General features: G+C 41.1%; 1 long non-coding RNA gene across 1 annotated transcript; it reads left to right on the forward strand.

Annotated features, from left to right (window-relative positions):
• The first annotated feature begins 1,433 nt into the window (after positions 1-1,433).
• Positions 1,434-6,446, forward strand: LOC118220101. The gene is made up of 4 exons (XR_004763917.1): positions 1,434-1,516; positions 3,333-3,590; positions 3,991-4,170; positions 4,663-6,446. It is a non-coding gene; the product is annotated as an uncharacterized LOC118220101 (long non-coding RNA).
• The last annotated feature ends 13,941 nt before the right edge of the window (positions 6,447-20,387 follow it).

Genomic DNA, 20,387 nt, shown 5'->3' on the forward strand with positions numbered 1-20,387 from the left:
TGAGACTGCAAGGGCAGGAGATTACGCACCATGGTACAGAAGGGAATTAGTAGTCAGTATTCAGCCCAAGGAGTGCACAGTCTTGAGTGACAGTTCCTTTGGAGTGCCAGCTCAATCCCAACTGAGCCCCATTTCCAAGCTGCTAGAGCGTGTCTTACAGTAAATCACAGATCTTCCAACTGACCTCTTAATTGAATATCTTACACTGCCCTGGTGATCGTGTTTGGGGGCATGGTTTGAGTGCCACTCTGAAAATACTGCGTCGGTCTCTGCCAGGTGGTACGGACGCAAAGCCGACAGGGGCATTAAGCATCTTTAGCGGGCGCAAGCATCCACTGAAAGTTCGGAGGGTGGACGCGCAGCTCAGAAGCTAAATCCTCCGTGGCCGTGGAAATGAATCATGGGAGTGACCCTGGTGTGAAGGGCTGCCTGCAGTTCATCTGGAGAAAGAAAATACCAAGTAATATCACCGCAGTACATGTGGAGGGAATCCTCTTGAAAGCGTCATTTATGTCTAGTATTTAACTATATGTTTCATTTTTGAGAATAGATAAATATATATTGGAAACACATGAAACCCCTAATTTAGGAAATACTGTCAAATTGGATGTTGTGTATTGTGTAGCATTACCAGTCTATTTCATTGCCATTCCTTGTTACAGCATCTTGTTATTCACTAATGTTTCTCACTCTTATTATGGACTTACAACACCTATGAATTTGTTTATTTAGGTTTTAAAAACGGGTTCCTCACAAATATAATATGGGTTCATATTTGTCATTCAATAGCCCTCAGTTGTCTTCAACCAAAATATAGCATATCACAAGGGGGCAGCAGAGAACCATTAATGAAATACAGGACCTTCTATAAGGAGCTTAATGTAAATGCAATTTTCAGAATACATTTTTCCACATTTCCGGTAGCAGATATGTTTATTTTAAATTTTGGAAGGTTCAGTACATAGTTGGTACATATTCATGTCAGCATGAATATAAATAATTTATATTAAAGATGTTTTGATTAAAACGTTAATAACCCTCATGTAATTAATTGAATAATATTTACTTAACGGTAAAAGCAATAAAATATTATGGGGGAGTGAGATTTTATTATTGGATGTCTTCTTGAGATTCTTGGGCCAAAGACAGGGGAATGAGGAGGCAGGCATCTCCAAAACCAGAATGGCTGTTCAGTACAGTCAAAACCAGATTTGTCCCAGAATCCCCCTCTACTCACACTGACCTTTGACATTGGTTGACTAAAAAACAATACTTTAGAGCTATTGTACACTGGGCCCCATTTCATTGCGAATATCTTTAACCATTACAGGAGGAAAATAATTTCTGAAAGATGCCAGGCCATGTGCATTTGATCACCATATAAAAGGTAATATTTGGATTTAATACACGAGAATGCCCCCTTTGTTTTCTTTAGGTCCTGAACCTGAAATCCTCTGACAACAACACTGTACAAGAGAAAAAGCGTGTGGGAGCACAAATTGTGACCCTTTTTAAGGTAGCGTAATCCAGTGGTTGGGGGGAAGTTGAACAACAAGCCTGCCAAGAACCTTCAGCATGAATCCCTTATTTTATTGCTTCTCATATTTAATATGTTTTATTACTGCTTTTCCATTTGCAAGCTTTGATTTCCACACAAGCTACATTTAGTGGCACACCTTTCAAGGTTGACAGAGCTGAGGTATGTGGAGCAAGGTTGCTTTGCCTTGAGAGTAACAGAACATAAAATGAGAGACAAGTTCTGTGCACAGTTCTTCTCAGGTTGGTATGCCAGGTGTAGAATTACTTAGCTTTGCACCGCACTTTTATGCTATGTATCAAATTGCATGCATCTGTGCTAACAGAATGGGATTCTGCCCTTTGTGTCCATGGGCAAAATGTGAAAGTTATTAGTTGCACTCACATTTGCATGCATTGTTTAGATCACATAGACACATAGCTGCTCATATCTTTTTTAATCAGAAGCAAAGGAGAGGTTGCAACTACTGCTGTTGGTGCAGACTGGTATTTTAGCATGCCCAGACATGCCCGAAAACACTTTTGAAGTAAATCAGACTAAACAAAGATGGGTGTTGTGGATAGTATCTCAGTATAGGCAACACACTAAATGGGGGGGAAGTCGTTTGCCTTGTAGAAGGTGAGGTATACTCCCCACCTCCCCTTGCCAAATTTAGACTGTCAAACCCCCCCATAAGATTCCTTAGGTAATTACTTGGATCATTTTTACTCCAGTGGACCATAGATCATCCAGAAATTTCCAAAAGCAGAGTTGTGAGTCAGGCAAGTGTCTCCAGTTCTTCCCAGGAGCCTCCTGCTTCTTTCATTTCTGCTTTTCTGCTGCTGTTTCTTTTCACCCTGCAGGGCACCAGGTTAAGAACAGTCTTGTAACTTTGTTTCTTGGTTTTCTCGCACTGCGTCCCCCTTAGAGTTCTACATGACAAGTATACAGTAGGCCTGTGTGAGTGGATACAGGTTCACAGTGAATCTCACTGTGAGACTGCACAGTAAACTGCACCCAAGATTATTTAAACCAGCCAGATACTATAATCAGCTCTGCATCCTTCACGCTGAAAGTTAATTGAAACCGTCTCCCCATCACTGAAGCTGAAACCATCTCATTTGATGTGTCTACTGAAAATTAATTAAAGTGCACGACCTAGGAGAGCACTGAGGCAATGGACATTCTGTACTGTTATATAGCACCAGATTCTTACCAACTGGCAGTAGTTAGGACACTACTGAGGGGATGGAAGAAATGCAGATGAGTCTAAAGAATCAATGGCTGCTCCTTCCCAGAATGCACTATTTGCTTTCACTCGTGCGTTTGCCGAGACTCTTCTGTGAAGGAAAGAAGGGGATGGTGAGGGTTGAGTTCTGCTGTTATTGCTGGAAGAACTTCAAAGGTGCAACCCACCTTTGTGGTCTCCATCCCCCCTCCCTTCACCCTCAATGACTGCCCAATATGTTTCTTAAATTATTTTCTTTGACTCTTTTAGGCATAAGATCATAAATATGTGATTAGAATGTTCTTAACTGAACATTATAATGCTGATGTGACAATCACTACTGGTAACTGAAAGCAATGGAGTTCTCGAACACTGAGTTGTAATACAGATATTAAAAAAAACATATCAAAGGGTTAAATTGTCAAATTGAAAAGGATTTTCCAGGAATATTCAAAGCTGCTTGAGGTCCGATGTTAGATGGCAGCCATACTTCATCCCTGAGATTGAGCATCTCTGCATTTAGTCTGGAAGCATCCATGTGTGTTTCATTTCCCTGAGGTAGTTCCTTATCTCTTCCCTGCCACACAGGGATAGAACGACAGCTGGATCAGCGGAGAGAGATGGGACAGCAGCAGGATGGAGGTGTGGTTGGATGAGCTTTACAGCTGAAGACCAGTCCAGACGCAGCAGACAGCATGCCAACGCAGGAAGTGAGATTGGGTGAGGATGAGTGCCTCTGCTTAGTCCCCCATACAGAAGAGCTCAAAGCCCCTGTGATCTCACCTCCAAATCCAAAATGGTACAGGTCCATGCAACGATTATGCTGTTCTCGTGATGTAGAAAGAGGTGAGTGGGACATTTGATTATTATACTTTCTCAATGAGTTTTGTTTGCTGTGATTGTGCTGTGATATGTGATTGTTTTTTTGTTTTTTGTTTCTTTTGTTTGTTTTTTTAGGAATCCTTCCATAATAAGTTTTTATAAAAAACAAAAAATATAGTAGCATTACTAACATTATAATTACTTAATAGTATAATTACATTTTTGTTCTCTGTATAATAGAACAGATGTTCTATAATGTTGTAATGGTTGTTATTTTAAGTCCTGCTTGGTAACAGGTTTGATATTGTTCACTGCAAAAATTGTCTCGTATAATCCTTTTTAAGATATGAATCACCGTTAAGTGTTCACAGGGAATTGTGGAGACTTATCCAGTCAGCCTGACCCTGTGCTTGTTGTGTTTCAGGGGCCCGGTTTGTTTTCGAGCCATGCCTACAGTATGTGGGTTCATTCTAAAGCATGAAGAAATTTGTATGTTTGACCTTTGACCTTGTGGCCCTGCACTGTGAGGCCCCAATGACCTCCCATTGCACGGGCGGTGTCGACAGGGCCAGGGGCCCCATCTGCACCAATTTCATCAATGGAGGTAAGAGCTTTCGCTGTCTACTCTCCCTCAACATCCCTTCATTTTCTCCCATCATCCATCTCTCCTGCAGTCTACCCACATCTGTTGTTCATCATCCAGATGCTACCCTCTCTCCTTTCACCTTTTTTACATTCTCTACTTCAGTCTTATTCTGTCCTCCCTGCCAGTTTGCCCTCCACCTTTTCTTCTGCTTTTTTCCAACATCTATGATCCTATTTTCGCTCAAACCCGCTTCCTGTTCTCTCTCTCTTTTCACTTGATGCTCCCTTTCTCCTGACATTGTCCACCCTCCCTCGTTCATCCAGACTACATTAGTCTCTCCCTGTCCTCCCTACCTCCCAGCGTGTTTGTCCTTTTTGCTAATATTCTCCACCCTACTCTCCTCCCAGACTCCCTCTCTTTCTCTCACAGATGTTACATCCTGTCTGAAAGGTCTTTGTTTGCTGTAGGATTGTATGTGGACATAATACATGTGCTGTGCTGTTCCTACAGACGGGTGAAGGCGGTAATAGTGAAGACAGTGGAGAGACTGCACAGGCTAGGTACTCTCAGAAACAGCGGGACACAGACTCCAGGGAACCCTTAAGATGAAGAGAAGTTTATACTGAATCATTTGTTCCTTTCCTCGGCCCCTTCAACTGCAAGACAAATAGAGTATCAATCAAATTTTTATTTATATAGCTCATTTTAAAAAGGATTTGTCACAAAATGCTTCACAGTTTATGCTGGCCTAAACCCCCACAGAGCAAGCCAGAGGCGAAAGTAGGCCACTGTAGAGCCTGAATCCCCACAGGGCAAGCCAGAGACAGCAGTGGGCCACTATAGAGCCTGAACCCCCACAGAGCAAGCCAGAGACAGCAGTAGGCCCCTGTAGAGCCTGAACCCCCTCAGAGCAAGCCAGAGGCGACAGTAGGCCACTGTAGAGTCTGAACCCCCACAGAGCAAGCCAGAGACAGCAGTAGGCCACTATAGAGCCTGAACCCCCCAGAGCAAGCCAGAGGTGACAGTAGGCCACTGTAGAACCTGAACCCCCACAGAGCAAGCCAGAGGCGACAGTAGGCCACTATAGAGCCAGAAAATCTTCCACCCCAGATATTACCAGGTATTTTCCAACGAAACTCATAATTTGTCATTCAAATATTCTCTTCTTAGCTGTGCTGTGGATATTGCTGCTTGCTTCACTCTAGTGATTGTTCCATCCTCCATAAGTGTGATGAATGGGAAATTGAGTGACAGAAAACTTCTGATATAGAATGCTGTATTATTGGGACCTAAATTCCATCTCGTTAGGAACTGCTCCTTCTTTGTTATAAAGGTTTCCTACACAACATGGTAACCAGTGGCAACAGCAGAAAACTCTAATTAAACATGCTCGCAGGCACAAGTAATTCTATCCCTCTCAAGGAAGAGAGTGAATTCATATTTAAGAGTGTGTTCATATATAAGATAAAAATATATTATATGATGAGGAGAACAGACCATTCAACCCATAGGTATATAATTTGCCTACCAAACATTTTTAATGAAAGTTTTAATTCTTAAAACTGGCTTTGACTATTGTATGGTATAATGTTATGTTTATTGTCTGTTATATGCAATGATTTTATGTTTATCCATATGTCGTGTGTGACATCTGATTATGTAAGAATTTAAGGATTATGAGTGATGGATTCTGCATGACATTGCATTTATTTAGCAGATTCTCTCATCCTGAGCAACTTAAAATAGAATACTTACATTGTAAGGGACATAGGTACATTCTGATTTACATAAACAAGAGTGCCAGACTTGAGTAATATTCCCAGACCAGTGAATGTGTATGCAACATCACTAAAGCAATCATGCAAATGAATTATACCCTGGATATTTTGAACACACTACACTGAAATAAGCAATGCAAGAAACAAGTTAACTTAGCCAAATAAATTCATAAAATTAAGCTGTAAATTATTAGCTGGTAAAACAATTATCTTTTTTCATGGAATGAACACCAGGCATGAAATTGTTCAGTGATTCAGAACATTCAAGAGCATTTTCACATCAACGTGTCTAGTTGATGCTATTACCATAGTTATATTTTGAAAACTACTTTTCAGTTATAACATTAATACTCTTTCTATAACTTTTACTAAAAATTGTTGAACAAATTTCTGTGTATCCTGTTTGTGACTGTCCAGTTTATGTTTGTCAGTGATTAGTAGTATGCACTGATTGCTTATGAATAACAAAAAACAAAATTGCCATTATTATTAAAGGGACACTGGGAAAAAAAAAATGTGTGCATTCATTATTGTCTATGTACTTTATGTGGTATGTGGTTGTATATTCAGACAAATGTCTTAATGCATTTAATGTATTTTAAATTAATTAAAATAACTTCTGAAAGGGGTTTAAGATCAAACATGAGAAAAAAAAACTTGTTTATGTCCCACACTTTTTAATCTTGTTTTCATTGCTAATAATTATTGTAATGTTCTGTGTTGAATCACATATAGAAAAACTCTGAAATAGAAATACTCTGTTCTCTTGCCATTTTGATTATATTGGCAGTCATACTTATTATATTTATTTGGTACCACATTCAGTTGGACATAATGTACTTATAAATCAGCCAAATAATTTCCACTGACATTGTGTGTGCTTATTATGTCTAACCAAACACTTTCTCTGGGGATAATTTTAGAAATTTTATTGACTTCTTCCAGGACCATTAAATGTGGTTTCATTTATCCGGTAAAAAAACAAACAAATGCAATAAACTGCATGTAATAATGATTGCATGTACAATGTACAGTATATTTCACTTTATATTTTATCAAATGTATATTTTACATCGTATGTACTGTATATACATACTGTATGCCAGTTGGTACAGTTAAAGTACAAGTGTTTTCCTTTCAGAGAACAGCCCTAGGTGACCTTAAATGGTTGAAATTATACCTTCTTCCTGAGCTTTAGTAGCTTGCGATATTTTGCCACCAGTGAATGGTGTCATTGTTCGCGAGGCCATTGAAGTGAATTACAAGGTCAGGTATACGTTAGCGCCCATGATTTATCCCTTTCCCCTTGGTTTTTAAAGCGCTCAGTTTCCCCAATGAGACCCTCAGTCTTAGAGTAAATGGCAGCAAACCTGAATGGATCCCTCATGTGAAATGCATTTGCGACATGCAGTCCTGTGTTTGACTGGCTGACTGTCGAACGGACAGATTAACTGAATGGTTTGTTTCCTCACCTTTTCTTCACCCAGCAGATCTGCTCGAATGCAGAGTTTTTGCACTCGTCTGCTCATGTGGAAGAAGTGTACTTATGGTTGCAGTGGAATATTATGTGTGATAGTGGTCAGTCAGACCTGTTAATCATCTGTCAGCGCTGTCATTTAGTGATAAATAGTGAATTATGTAATAATAATAATAATAATAATAATAATAATCCATCCATTATCTGCTTATCCTGGTTACAGATTGTGAGTGGTGCTGAAGCCTATCCCAGTGTGCATTGAGCGAGAGGCAGGAATACACCCAATCTATCACAGGGCACATACATTCACTCACCATTCACTCACACACTCATACGTATGGGCAATTTAGAGACTCCAATTAAACTACCTGCATGTCTTTGGACTGCGGGAGGAAAACGGAGTACCCGGAGGAAACCTACGCGGACACAGGGATAACATGCAAACTCCACACAGAAAGGCCCAGGCCGGATTCAAACCCAGGTCCTTCTTGCTGTGAGGAGACAGTGCTACCCACTGCAATACTGTATTAGTATTATTATTATAAGTTATCACTTTGAGACTTATGAATGTATGTCATGTCTGTCAGTTATCTGTGTCAGGATTCTGCCCCTGCATTGCTGCAACTGCATGTATGTGCATTTGATTTTACAGACTGGAACTGCAGGAAAGGCCCAGACCCAGACCAAAGTGCATCTACTCCGGCTTCACCACTGAGTAAACAGCTCATTTCAGAGAGACATTTGTGACTATATGTTAAATGTTTGGTTTGACGCCCGAAACTAGGAAAGTGAAATAAAAGTCAGGACTTGTGGAGGAAACCGTAACCACTGAGTTTAATTAAATTCCACACTTTGTATTTGTTTAAAATCTGCTGGCCCCAACGTGGTACACAATGTTGTGATACAGTAAACGTCCATGTCCTCTAGTCGGCATTTACCAGAAATGAACGCCACTTTTTCAAGTGGAACATTTTTGTGGGTTGTAAGAAAACAAATATGCAAACAGTTCAGCTTCCTGTCTTAAATGTGCACACACTTGCACAAAATGCCAAAATGTTTTGATTGTAAGGCAGAAAAACCCACATATAAATGGAATACTGTCCTTCCTGTCGATTAATCCCTTTCCCTCATGGGGGTCTACAGTAGGTTTTGGACCTTCCTAAAGCCCCTTCCTTAAATGGACAGCTATTTTTCTTTTTTTGGAATCCAGAAGTCCATCTGGTCTGCATTTATGCTTCTGATCCCTTGAAAAATGGCCCAAATGTTTTCAATCTGTCAAGTTCAATAATGCCTTTAGGAGGCCTCCACAGAATGTTTCTTTATTCTTCATTTTCTTCTTCCTTTTTCTTCTTTAGCAACAGTGTCACTGTACTGATTCCTGTACTAACACTGTCTGGTAGCTTGCCCGTGTGGTGACTGATTACTGACATCCCATAGGCAGCGGTCTCCACGCAGTTGTAAATATCTCCCAGCTTCCCCTGATCGTGAGAACAGGAGCCCGCGTTTTTTAATCCAGCCTGCACTCTATGGTGCTTTGAGGGCAGACAACCCCCTGTGCAGAGCAAAGAGATGTCACGCGTTGCCAGGGGAATTGGGTCCACCGGTGTGCTAAAGTCATTTAGGGAAGAGGCCTAAAAGCCTGTCCTGTGACTCAGGGACCCATGGAAAGTATGGGGATGACCTCACAGCCCACTTTTAAACCCTACTGTTGAGCTCACCTCATGGTGCACATCAATCTACTCTTTAGGTCTTTTTTTTTGTTTCATATTTAAAATGAGCTCACATAACGTGCAGCCCTGTCCACCTCCTCCACCTCCATTAAAAAAGGAACAACAAAAAAAGACAATTTGCCTCAGGCAGCTGCAAACACTTTGTGCGCCTTCAAAAAATGAAAGCAAAGTAAATGTTCCTTTTTTTCCCGCAGCGATTACACAAGATCCGGCATCACATATGTAATCTAAAAAGTCCAAAGCCACATTGATGTTACCGGGCAGTTTCCTCAGAAGCGTAGCGTGGTATTAATGCGTTACGTTGGTAATGCAGTTAGTTTGACACCAGCTCTGTTTTCACTGTGAGAACCCCAAATTCATCACCTTCAGGGAGCTGGGATCTGAGCAAAGACATTTCTTCTAATCACGCTGAGATTTTCCAAGAAATAAATACACGCTAGAATAATTACTGTTCAGGGGCTATGACTACTTTGGCACATTCCAATATTACTGACTTTTCCCCATCTGTTGATTCATCTACTGTCTCATACAGTATATGAATGTACACCCAGATATAATATGTACCGTACAACTTGAGGATGCGAGGAGAGAATGCAAATGTATAGCCCTGTTGAATATGGTGCACAAATGTCTTACAAAAAATGACAAGCCACACCAGTCATCGTGTCGATCTACAGTTTACATAACAGGACCTGGATCTTGTGTGAGTGAGTGACACACTCTAGCTTATGCTGCTGCATAATCACGGCCAAAAGACACAACTATTCTGGTTTTGAGTCCACATAAGCTGCTTTGTTTGGAAGCTGCTTTGTCTGAGTTGCTGAGTATGGGGGCGTAAGTGACTTACTATGCCATTGGCTAAGACATACAACTGGTAGCACATGCTTGAAATTGAGTATTGTGAAGCATTGATAAGGCCTTCCTCAGCTCTAAATAGTGGTCATAACATGTTTTATGTATACATACAGTGGAGGCCAAAAGTATTAGGCCAACTACGGTTTTAAAAAAGAATTTTGGGTAGAAATGAATTCAGTTAAATCAAAGTAAAAACTTTTTTCTCCCTACAATAACTCAAAAAGTTGAGTTTTACTTTAAAATAATCTTAAACACAACTTTCCTCAAAATAGTATGGATGACTTGTCCTTTTTGAAGGGACCATGAAGGAGAATGTTCGGTCATCTGTCTGCGAGCTGAAGCTGAAGCGTAATTTGGATATGCAGCAAGACGATGATCCAAAACACAAAATAAAGTCCACATCGGAATGGCTGAAAAGAAACAAAATTAAAGTTTTGGAATGGACTAGTCAAAATCCTGACTTGAACCCAGTAGAGATGCTGTGCCAGGACTTGAAACAAGCAGTTCATGCTCGAAAACCTACCCATTTTTGAAATTAAAGTGGGATAATATTCTTCCACAGCGATGTCAAAAAACTGATATCAAATTATAGAAAGTGTTTGGTTGCAGTTATTGCTGCTAAAGGCAATGCAACCAGTCATTAAGTTCAAGAGGACAATGACTTTTTCACATGGGTAATATGGACGTTTGATAACCTTTTCCATGAAATTAATAATTTATCATTTTTGTTACTCAGGTTCCCTTTGTCTAATATTACATTTTGTCTGAAGACCGAGGCAGCAGTGTAGTATAATAGGTAAGGAACTGGCCTTGTAGCTAGTCTAAGTTGCTCTGGATAAGAGTGTCTGCTAAATGCCTGTAATGTACATGCAATCTGAAACCATTCAGTGTGACAAATATTCAATAATAGAGGAAATCAGATCAAGGGGCAAATATTAATTTCAGAGCATTGGCTCATTTCATCGACTTTGAAAGCTTTGTATCTTTTGTATTTCGTATGATTTGTTTACTCTTTTAAGTGACTTGTCTACATACTTCACCATCTTACACAAAGGGGATGCTGGAGGTACTCATAGGGCCCCAGTGTTCCAGCAGAATGATGGACAGAGCTGGATTTATATGGCTGCCATTTTTGGAGATGACCAGACCTGCCATTAAATCCTGATGGAAACCATCCTTCCACGTTTAATCAAATGCAATGGCACGGAATCCAAGAATGGTGCTTTGCACAAAAGCAAGGGATTGAACAAGCAGTAAAAGCACTTCGTATGTGATCTCGCTCAGTATTTTGCACTGTAGGCCTACAGTATCATTTATCCACAGCGGTGAGAAAGGATGATTGAAAAACCATTTTGTGCCTGGAACTTCTTTATGAACCATCTTCCCCTCTCAGAGGCCTGTAAATTGGATAACAGGACTTTGAATTTACTATTTGCGTACGATGTATGGTTCACCCAATTGCATGGCATTGCATATCCAACTAAATACTGTACATAATCCAATTTCAAAAGCACCCTTAAAGTGTGACTTCACTACATTGAATATATCACATTTCAAAACATGCCGTACATCCAGCATAGTAGGAGCTACATTAAAAGTGTGCACCTTGTTTTTAGCAACTTAAGAACTTAAGTGCTTTTCACACACCGATTAAATATAAAAATGTGCACTATCATAGTGGCAAAAAATTGTGTGGGATGATGGATCATCTACCACTGCCACCTATCATCCACTAATAATTATTCAGGTACAGGTCCATGATTAGACTGAAGACATAGAAGCTCATTATCACTGGGGTCAGTCGCCTCCTCTCTAGCTCCTCTCTAGCTCCTGCTTCATCGCACATCACACAATTGGGTCATACAACCCCCCCACCCCCCTTCCCCCCAAAGGACCACCCACAAACCCACAGCGTGGGACGGGTCTGTCGCTGGGCCTTATTAATGTCAGCGGGCTTGACACTTGAGGAGGCTGCAGCTCCGCGAACTACACTTTACAAGATGTCCTCCTTCCCCAAAGTCAATACTGCACATCAATTCCAAAGCAAATAAGTAAAGCAGAGGAATTTGGGATTTTTTTGGCCTGGAGTCAAGACGTGAAAAACCTGAACGTCGGCCAGTGCGGACAGAGAGGAATTCAGCTGCACCAGTGGACTGTGCTAAAGAGGTTTTAGCATATGCCATCCATATCTGCCTTTTCAACACCCTGTTCCGCCCCTCAGCAGAAGTAATAGTTCATGTTTTCACTCTTACACGTCTCTGCACATCCCATAGGGGAACAGTGCCTAACATGATTGAAAACCTATGCGCTGCATACCTACATCTCCTCATAATGTTATTTTTATTTACTCGCAAGCACGTATGAAGGGCAACTCACAAGACCGTTGCTATCATTTGATTGGCCTGTCTTTTGCAGTTCTGTAGTCTTTAATACCCTTGGAAATTGTTATCTGCTCAATTAAATTTTGTAAACTGAAATGTCTTCTCACCACCATTCGCATCCAACTTAAAAAAAAAAAAAAGCAATCCAGAGAATGTTGGTCTCTGGTTAACTGTGACAGCCAACTACATATCATCACTCGGACAACAGATGGCTGCACTAAGTACTCTACATTAGGAGTATCAAACACGTTCCTAGCGGGCTCTGACTACGAATGCTGGCTTCAGCTCCTGCCTTAGCTCTTAATGATGTAAGCTTCCCTTGTTATTGTTGGTGTTTTGTATTTTTGCTAAGGATACATCATACATTAAAATACTTGGTTACATAAATCTAATTTTACTGCAGTGCATTGTGGGAAATGAACAGGCAGCCAGTTAACCATTTGTTCCACAAAAGCCAGTGGAATTGGTTGAGACCTAAAGTATTAGCCAAACAGACATAGCGCCATCCAAAAATCAAGTTTGACACCTGAACTTGCTACTGAATTAGAGCACACCTTAAGTCTGGGCAGGAGGCCAGAGACCACAGACTGCGATCCCTCTGCACAGAGCACACCTGCAGGTATGTTGGAAAGCATCCACCTAACTGAACAGACATTAGATGTGTGCTCTTTGTCAAGCAGTCTACAGACTTACTTCATAATAAAGGGCTTGCATAACAATTCTTTCCATGAAACCATGTGTTTTGACTGGCAGCAGTGCTGTCTTCAGGTGACAGGTCCATTGAGTCATCTAATGCCTTAGGTCCATGACACATTGATAGGCAACAAACATATTAAACATTTTAAATGTGTAATATCGCGCTTAATAATACGTATACCGGAATTCAGCATTTTATGACATATGAAACATGTAACACTTTGACAGGAAATACGTTTACATAGAGTATGATAAAATATGGGCTGCACTGTGGGGAGATACGGCAGAACAATGTATTCCTCATGGTATTCATCTTGCTTATGGCAGTCAGTGAAAGGATACAAGTGACCACTCACACTCTGTCACTTTGGACAAAGTGCGCTGGTCATTTGTCACTTCACCTCACTACTGGCCATCATGTCTGAGGAGGATCAGAAAAGGTTGCACATTACATGGGTGCAGAGGGACTGAGAGGCAGATGGATGTCATGGAAGGGAAGCAAGGCATCTGCAGAAGCTTTCTTCATCAGCCAGTTTCAACCGTCTGGAGACAGAAAAGTATTTTGGATCTATTAAAATACACATAATGATATATTTTATTAAATAAAAATGTAGTAAAAACAGGACTGTTTTGGCACAAAAAAATGGAAAATAGCTATACAACATTTGCAGCGTTTTACAGTTTTGAAGATGTCGCAAGTGAAATATATTGTCCTCATAACAGGTTAAACAGTTCCAAATGGATCGTTCAGCCAGTATTGTAGAGTGTCGTCAGTGTGTGCGTTCAACAGTGTCTCAGGTGACATATTTCTGGCTAGAGAAGAGTATCGCTCATTGGGATTGTTATGGTGGAGATAAAACACACTCCAGACACCTGCAAGGGACGTGGGCCAGCATTTTCTCTAGTGCTGAATCCACACTCGTGAAGGGATTTAAGGATTTTAGTGTAATTACGGCCTCAAAATATTCAGCCAGGATTTAGAACAAGCCCATGTGATTCATTTTATTAATTCAATGACATCAGGATTTTTTTAACAACAATATTTTTTAACAGCATGTATAATTATTCTTCCCAGTCTGCTTTGTAAATTGTCTTTTCTACATGAAGTATTTGGGAGTGATGTCGTTATTAAAAAAATATTCAGTTAAAATATAAATCAGTGTTATATATTAATTTCATATTTATTTAACATGTATATATTATTAAATGAATAGTATTACCTTTTATTTATAGGTTTTTATTTAATTATTTTATTTTATTTATTGATTTTTGCTGCGTTGGGTCATGCTATTTGGCTGACCAGTAGATGGTGCAAATAGGCCTTCAGCAAAGAATTCCAACTTTGTATTTGTTTAGAATTCCTCCAAATACTTTGCAGGCAGTCGTTTTGAAGAACATTCAATAAGACAGCGGGAGATGTGAATACATGCCTGTACATTGAAGGGGGTTTCAGAAATTCTGTCTCCTTCTCCTCCCTAGGCTGGAGGCATTAGAAGGAGCCTGGACTTGCGAGCATCATGTCACTGTAGCCTGGCAAAGGGCATGGGAATAGCTTGGCTAAGTGCAGTTTCAAGGACAACTGTATAACTGACAATATTCACATACAGGGTTCATCCCCACAAGTGATTGACCCCTGTTCAGGCAATGGGCAAGGCATGTGGAAATATAGCAGCAGACAAGCCAGAGGTGGATATGTTCAGTAGTATACATAAATCCTCTATTTACAGTCAATATTTTGTCTTTACTTCCTTGTGTGTGTGGGGGGGAGGGGGAGGGTGATTTATTGGTAGTTTCCACTGACATTGTTTTGCACTTTCTCCCTTGGCTCATCAAGACTCTCCATGAACAATGTTACAGTCAATGTCCTTTACCACACAGGACACAGACCTGTTTTCGTCTTTTTTTCTCACCTATGATTGCTTTATCTGCTAGAGCTATGTTTTTTGGGGGTGTGAAAGGGTGGGTCTAATTGCTGTTTTTGTCATTTACATGTCCATCATTCGACTCACGGGACAACCGCAGGTGAGGTTCCTGCCCCCTGAATGACCCCCCGCCCTTCCCTTCCCTCTATCACAGATGCCGCGGTTGCGTGAGAGGGAAATGCGCGCAGCAATGCGCCACAGGTGTTTTGACTCACTCTGTCGAGGTGAGAAATAAAAACAGCACGCTAGCGTTCACCCCCCGCGTCGGCGCCCGGCTCCGCGGCGTTCTCTCGTCTCCGCTTGGATCAGCTGCCGCGTCAGTCTCGTTAGCAGGAGCCGCTGAAAGAAGCCGTGCGGGTCTTCTCTGTCACCAGTGCCAGATTCTCCAGCTGCGCTGCGAAATCAGCTAAAAATACGCACATGCGAGCTAATGCGCACCTACAAAGATGCACGCGCAAACACATGCACATATGCTCAGCGATATGCAGAAGTGTAAAAACATCTCTAACTGTTTATATTCAGGAACTGCTTTCTTGCACACACTCCCATGCACTTACGTATGCATGCACGCACATACACACACATGCACACTCGTATGAGAAAAGACAAATTGTTTTTTGTGCGCACAAACGTTCCATCTCTGGTCAACTGGTTACATTTTCAAAGCTCTCAGATCTGTTGTTTTTTTTAGCAAGTGCAGACCAAATCCTAAACGATTAACCTTCAAAACAACTCCTCGCGGACATCAGAGGTTTCTTCGCAGTTTCTCTGAAGCCTGCAGCAAACCCCCAGCTCCTCAAAGCGCTTTCCTTTCTACTCACGGGCTATTCAGCAATTCACAGGAAAATTGCATAATTGCCCAGCAGCTAATGTCAACAGAAACACTGGACAACGAAGTGAAAACTGAGGTGACTTGCCTGAGTTCTGAGAGACAGGTTCACGGCTGGTTATGCGTGATGATGGGGGACTGAAAATTGGGCATGGGAAGAACAATTAAATTTGAGAAAAAAGAAGGCCGGGGATTACAGAGAGGAAACCGGGGAGGGAGGGCGAGGCAGCACCTGCAATTTAGCAGGAACTAATTAGGTCCAGGAACATGCGTGTCTGAGTCAAAATGGAGTTGGCTCTTGCCGCTGCATCACACGTGCATGCCCCCCCCCCCCCCCAATCCCTGTCCATACTTAATCACTGGAAATTGCAGGTTTTCCTTTTTTGTAATTGTCCTCAGATCTGGGGCCCTGGAAGAGAAAGAAAGCTCTCTGCTTTGTCCTTTCTGGGCCTCTTGAGTTACCGTTGGGGCGCCTGCACACGTGCATTGGGGAACAATGTATATGCGGCTGAAGCATATGCTCTCCTGTGATGCATTCCCAGGCCCATCGGTGACTACTTTACGCAGCACAGACCCCACAGAGCTGGTGTTGCTTGGAGGAGAGCCACAGCTCTCACTGACGTCAACGGGCAGTCTGCGGCCACCTGGCGTGTCCTTGAGAGGAACTAATGTAGAAGTAACGTGAGAAACCTTGGCTGACTTGAACCCCCCCCCTTCCTGCCCCGAATGGGACAAGGACAACTGTGTCCCACCAGAGCCAACTCCCCCAATCATAAATGACATAGTTATTTGCCAGAGGCCGAGGGTCCACCTTCAAACTGTATCGATGGGACACAGCCTTTGCTTGTGGCAAGTCCTGTCACCAGCAGAAGCACTCAGGAGCCCGGCTTCCTCAGATGATATTAACAGGAAGCCAAAGCCACAGCTGAACTGCCCTGAAACAAATAGCTCTGGCTTTCGTCTTTCTTCCAGAGCAAGAAGTGCACGGATCGCAGACCCTATTAAAATATTGGGTTTCCTGAAATGGCCCCGGTGGAAATGAGCGCACGAATGTAACTTCCAGAGCAAGGGCATCCGGCCGTCTCCTTTACCGTGCGTCACCGAGATCGTCTGCAATAATGTCTCCAGTCCAGGCACTCCTTTAGTGACAGTATTACTGTTTTTTTTTTTTAATGCAGTTGTAGTGAAATCTCATTTTCAAAAAAAAAAAATGTTCTAATGTGAATACAATACTGGCTTTGGATGGAGAGAGCGCTAATGTTTCAGTGCTAGTCCGGCCAATATCTCATTATGATGGAGTTAGTCGCCTTGCCCGGCGGTTGTGTATCACATCATCTTTTTATTAATCCCAGACCTCAGACCTTTTCAGATTTCCTGCTCTGAAAGCTGTCACTGGGAAAGAAAGTAGTTTTGTATTCCACTAATATAAATAAATAAATAAATAAATAAAAGATACACTTTTCTTGGCACGCAGTTAGCTAGCAGATACCCTTTGTTCTAAATCTTCTTTAAAGTCTCAAACACCTCTTGGGCTAAAGTATTACATTTGAAACCAGCAAAATCCTCTCATGAAAGCATTTCGATACTGGAGACTTGAAAGGAAATTGCAAGAGCTGGTATCTCCATCATCTCTGAAAATGAAATAGACCGCAAAAATCTTTATGAACCGCGGCTGTCGTCGCCGTCAAATAGATCTGAGATCAAAACATAAAATAAAACTGCTTGTCTCCTGCTGAGGCTCATGGCAAAGAGTGTATTAATATCTTTAAAAATAATAATAATAAAAATCATCTCTACTGTCATGATGAGGTTGTGCTCAATTAGACTGCTCACTCTGACATGCAGTATTTACTTTATCCCATATAACCCTGATCTCTCCTTGCTGTTAAGTACACTTGGCATAAACAGAAGACAGTAATACTTCAAATTAAGTTGACCTTACACACATGTACAATATACAAATAATCTAATTGAAATTATATTGCGATTACTTCAGAAGTTAGTTAGTGATGATGCGTTTTTACATAGCCACCACACAGCAACAACTGTGTAAGTCGTGTGATTACACAGGTTGCCTAGGTAAACCTTTCCCCTCCCCCATATCCCGACCTTCAGCTCTACCACTCATTATAATGTCAAATAGTTTAGCCAAAGTCCTAAATATAAACAAATGAACCATAGCCATTTCTGTTATTGTACAGAGTGCATAGCAGTAACTGCTTCCCCTGGGGTCCAGAAATGTGACCAATGTACAACCGAATCAATTAGTTTATTAATTAACTAAAGGCTACACAGCACATGCTTGCAACTTGGTTCACATGAATTGAATTCATTGTTTTAAATGAAGGAGTAGTCCTAAGATTTCAGTCAGGCAATTAATGTAGACTATTATACAATGCTCTTTTTATGAGGAACCTAATTTATCATGGCTGCAATAAGGTACTCCTGTTTCTGCTTGTATTTGTAAGATTTTTTTGTCATCTTATTGTCTGAATTGTGTTCTATTCTGCATTTTAAAGAACTTCTTCAACATCCAAACACCATACTCAAATGCTTCTCACATTATATTACACCGTAAGTGCTACTCATAATACCTACTTATTCACATTTACTTACATGTAAAGGGAATAATGCTTACAGTATAATTACAGTATAACCAAAACCATGAAAACATATCCTGTTTACAGATCCTCAAGAAATGCTTTCCTTTCTCTTTGTCTCTTTGAAGGAGCTCCTAAATGCGCCGAACGCCGACAACAATGCTGATGTCCGACTCACACTGATCGCGGAAATGGAATACAAAATGCAAGCTTTAGTTTCAGCTGCTTTGAGCTTTATACCCATAAACCATCACTTGTAAGCGTGACTAATTAACACTTATGAGAGCACTTATCGTTGGGGTGATTAGCAGTTCCCTCTTACGAGAGGCTCAGCAGGATGAGAGCGGGCCTCCTGGCATGGGCCTCGTTTCCCCGTACAACATCGGCGACAGCACGGGTGGTCATGGGAAAAGACCGGAGCCGCTCACCTGGCAATCATCCCAACACTTGATCATATTCAAAACTCGCCCCTGCTGCTTCTGCCAAAAGAAAACGCTTCAAAAAGCCCTTTTTACTTCAATTACACACTCCGTTTCCACGGGGTATTCACTGGTGGCAGTCAAACCAAAGCTGGCAAGAGAATCGTCCAGGACGTGTCATACTGGCGTGCTGGAAACAAATGAAAAAAAGTTTTTTGACTTTGATTAAATAAACCAGCTGAATTGTATTTTTATTATTATTTTATTTTTAGTTTTTAAAAATGTATTTATCTATTTATTTGTTTGTTTATTTATTTATTTTTGCTGCCACTGAAACTGAAACCCTATCTGTAAGAATTGTGCTTGGAATTTATTGTAGTGAGAGCAAAATGATGCAATATTCGTTATAAACATCATCTGTAGACAGTTCTCCCCAAAAAGGTAAGTTATTTCTTACTGCAAATCTTTTGTGTCTAAATCTCAAAAAGGCCCTTGAACCCTGAACCCGTGACAGTTCTGAACTGGTCGTTAGGTCACACACAAGTCCAGGTGCCGTAGGAAACAGGTCTGAATGTCACTTTGTCCTGAGGCAAAACTATGCCCTCTCCGTAAGCATTGGGAGACCACCGCCCTGCTGGTGGGTCTACGTAATCAAAAATAGCACTGTATCTGGAAACAGTTGTACAGATAGTAAATGACTCATAATGAGGGCTGGCTGTAGCTTAGTGAATCTGGACTGTTTAGACAGCAGGATTATGAGACTTCAATAAAAACGTGCTTGGCCAACAGCAGTGCACACTAATGAGGCCACACAGTGACCAAACCACCTTCATCTCTCTCTCTCTGTCTCTGTCTATCTCTCTCTATCTCTCTGTTTTCTCTTTTTCCATCACCCACAAACTGTATGGTATGGCAGCAGTCACTGTTGTTTGGCTTTGGTCAAAAAAATTTTTATTTTTTATTTTTTATTTGAACCATAGTTATTTTAATGAGATTTGATGCCTGACACATAGCCATGCCAAATTTCATGCATGCACATTCATCTTTGCAAACACATACGCATCCTTGCTCATACAGACAGCCAGATGCACACACACACACCCACACACAAATTCACACAAAGACTGACAGATCATTATCTAAAAGCTCCACAATAGAGGTATGTGTTTGAATGTGCCTGCATAACAAGCAATTTGTGTGATGTGTTTGTTGTGGGACCCAATTTAGTCTAACTTACTGCTGGGCCGAATTTATCACACAGTTTATTTATTCTTTCTGTAAATCATCAAAGCACAGTCTACAATCACTATAGCAGTGACTTCCACTGATATGGTGCTTTTCATCCACAGACCTCAAAGCACTTTTATTGTACAACTGATATCAGTCTTTGTTGTGTTAATAGAGCAAAATGTTCCTTCCTCTTTTCCCTTCTGCCTTCTTCCATATTCGGTTCTTAAGCTGAGTTCCCTATGACTCTAACTTTTTTTAAATTGATGCGGAGGCATTTTTGACCGTTTAATCCTTCAGGGTATAAGATCATGTGGTTAG

This window comes from Anguilla anguilla, chromosome 2 (genome assembly GCF_013347855.1).
Source record: "Anguilla anguilla isolate fAngAng1 chromosome 2, fAngAng1.pri, whole genome shotgun sequence".
Taxonomy (NCBI): Eukaryota; Metazoa; Chordata; class Actinopteri; order Anguilliformes; family Anguillidae; genus Anguilla; species Anguilla anguilla.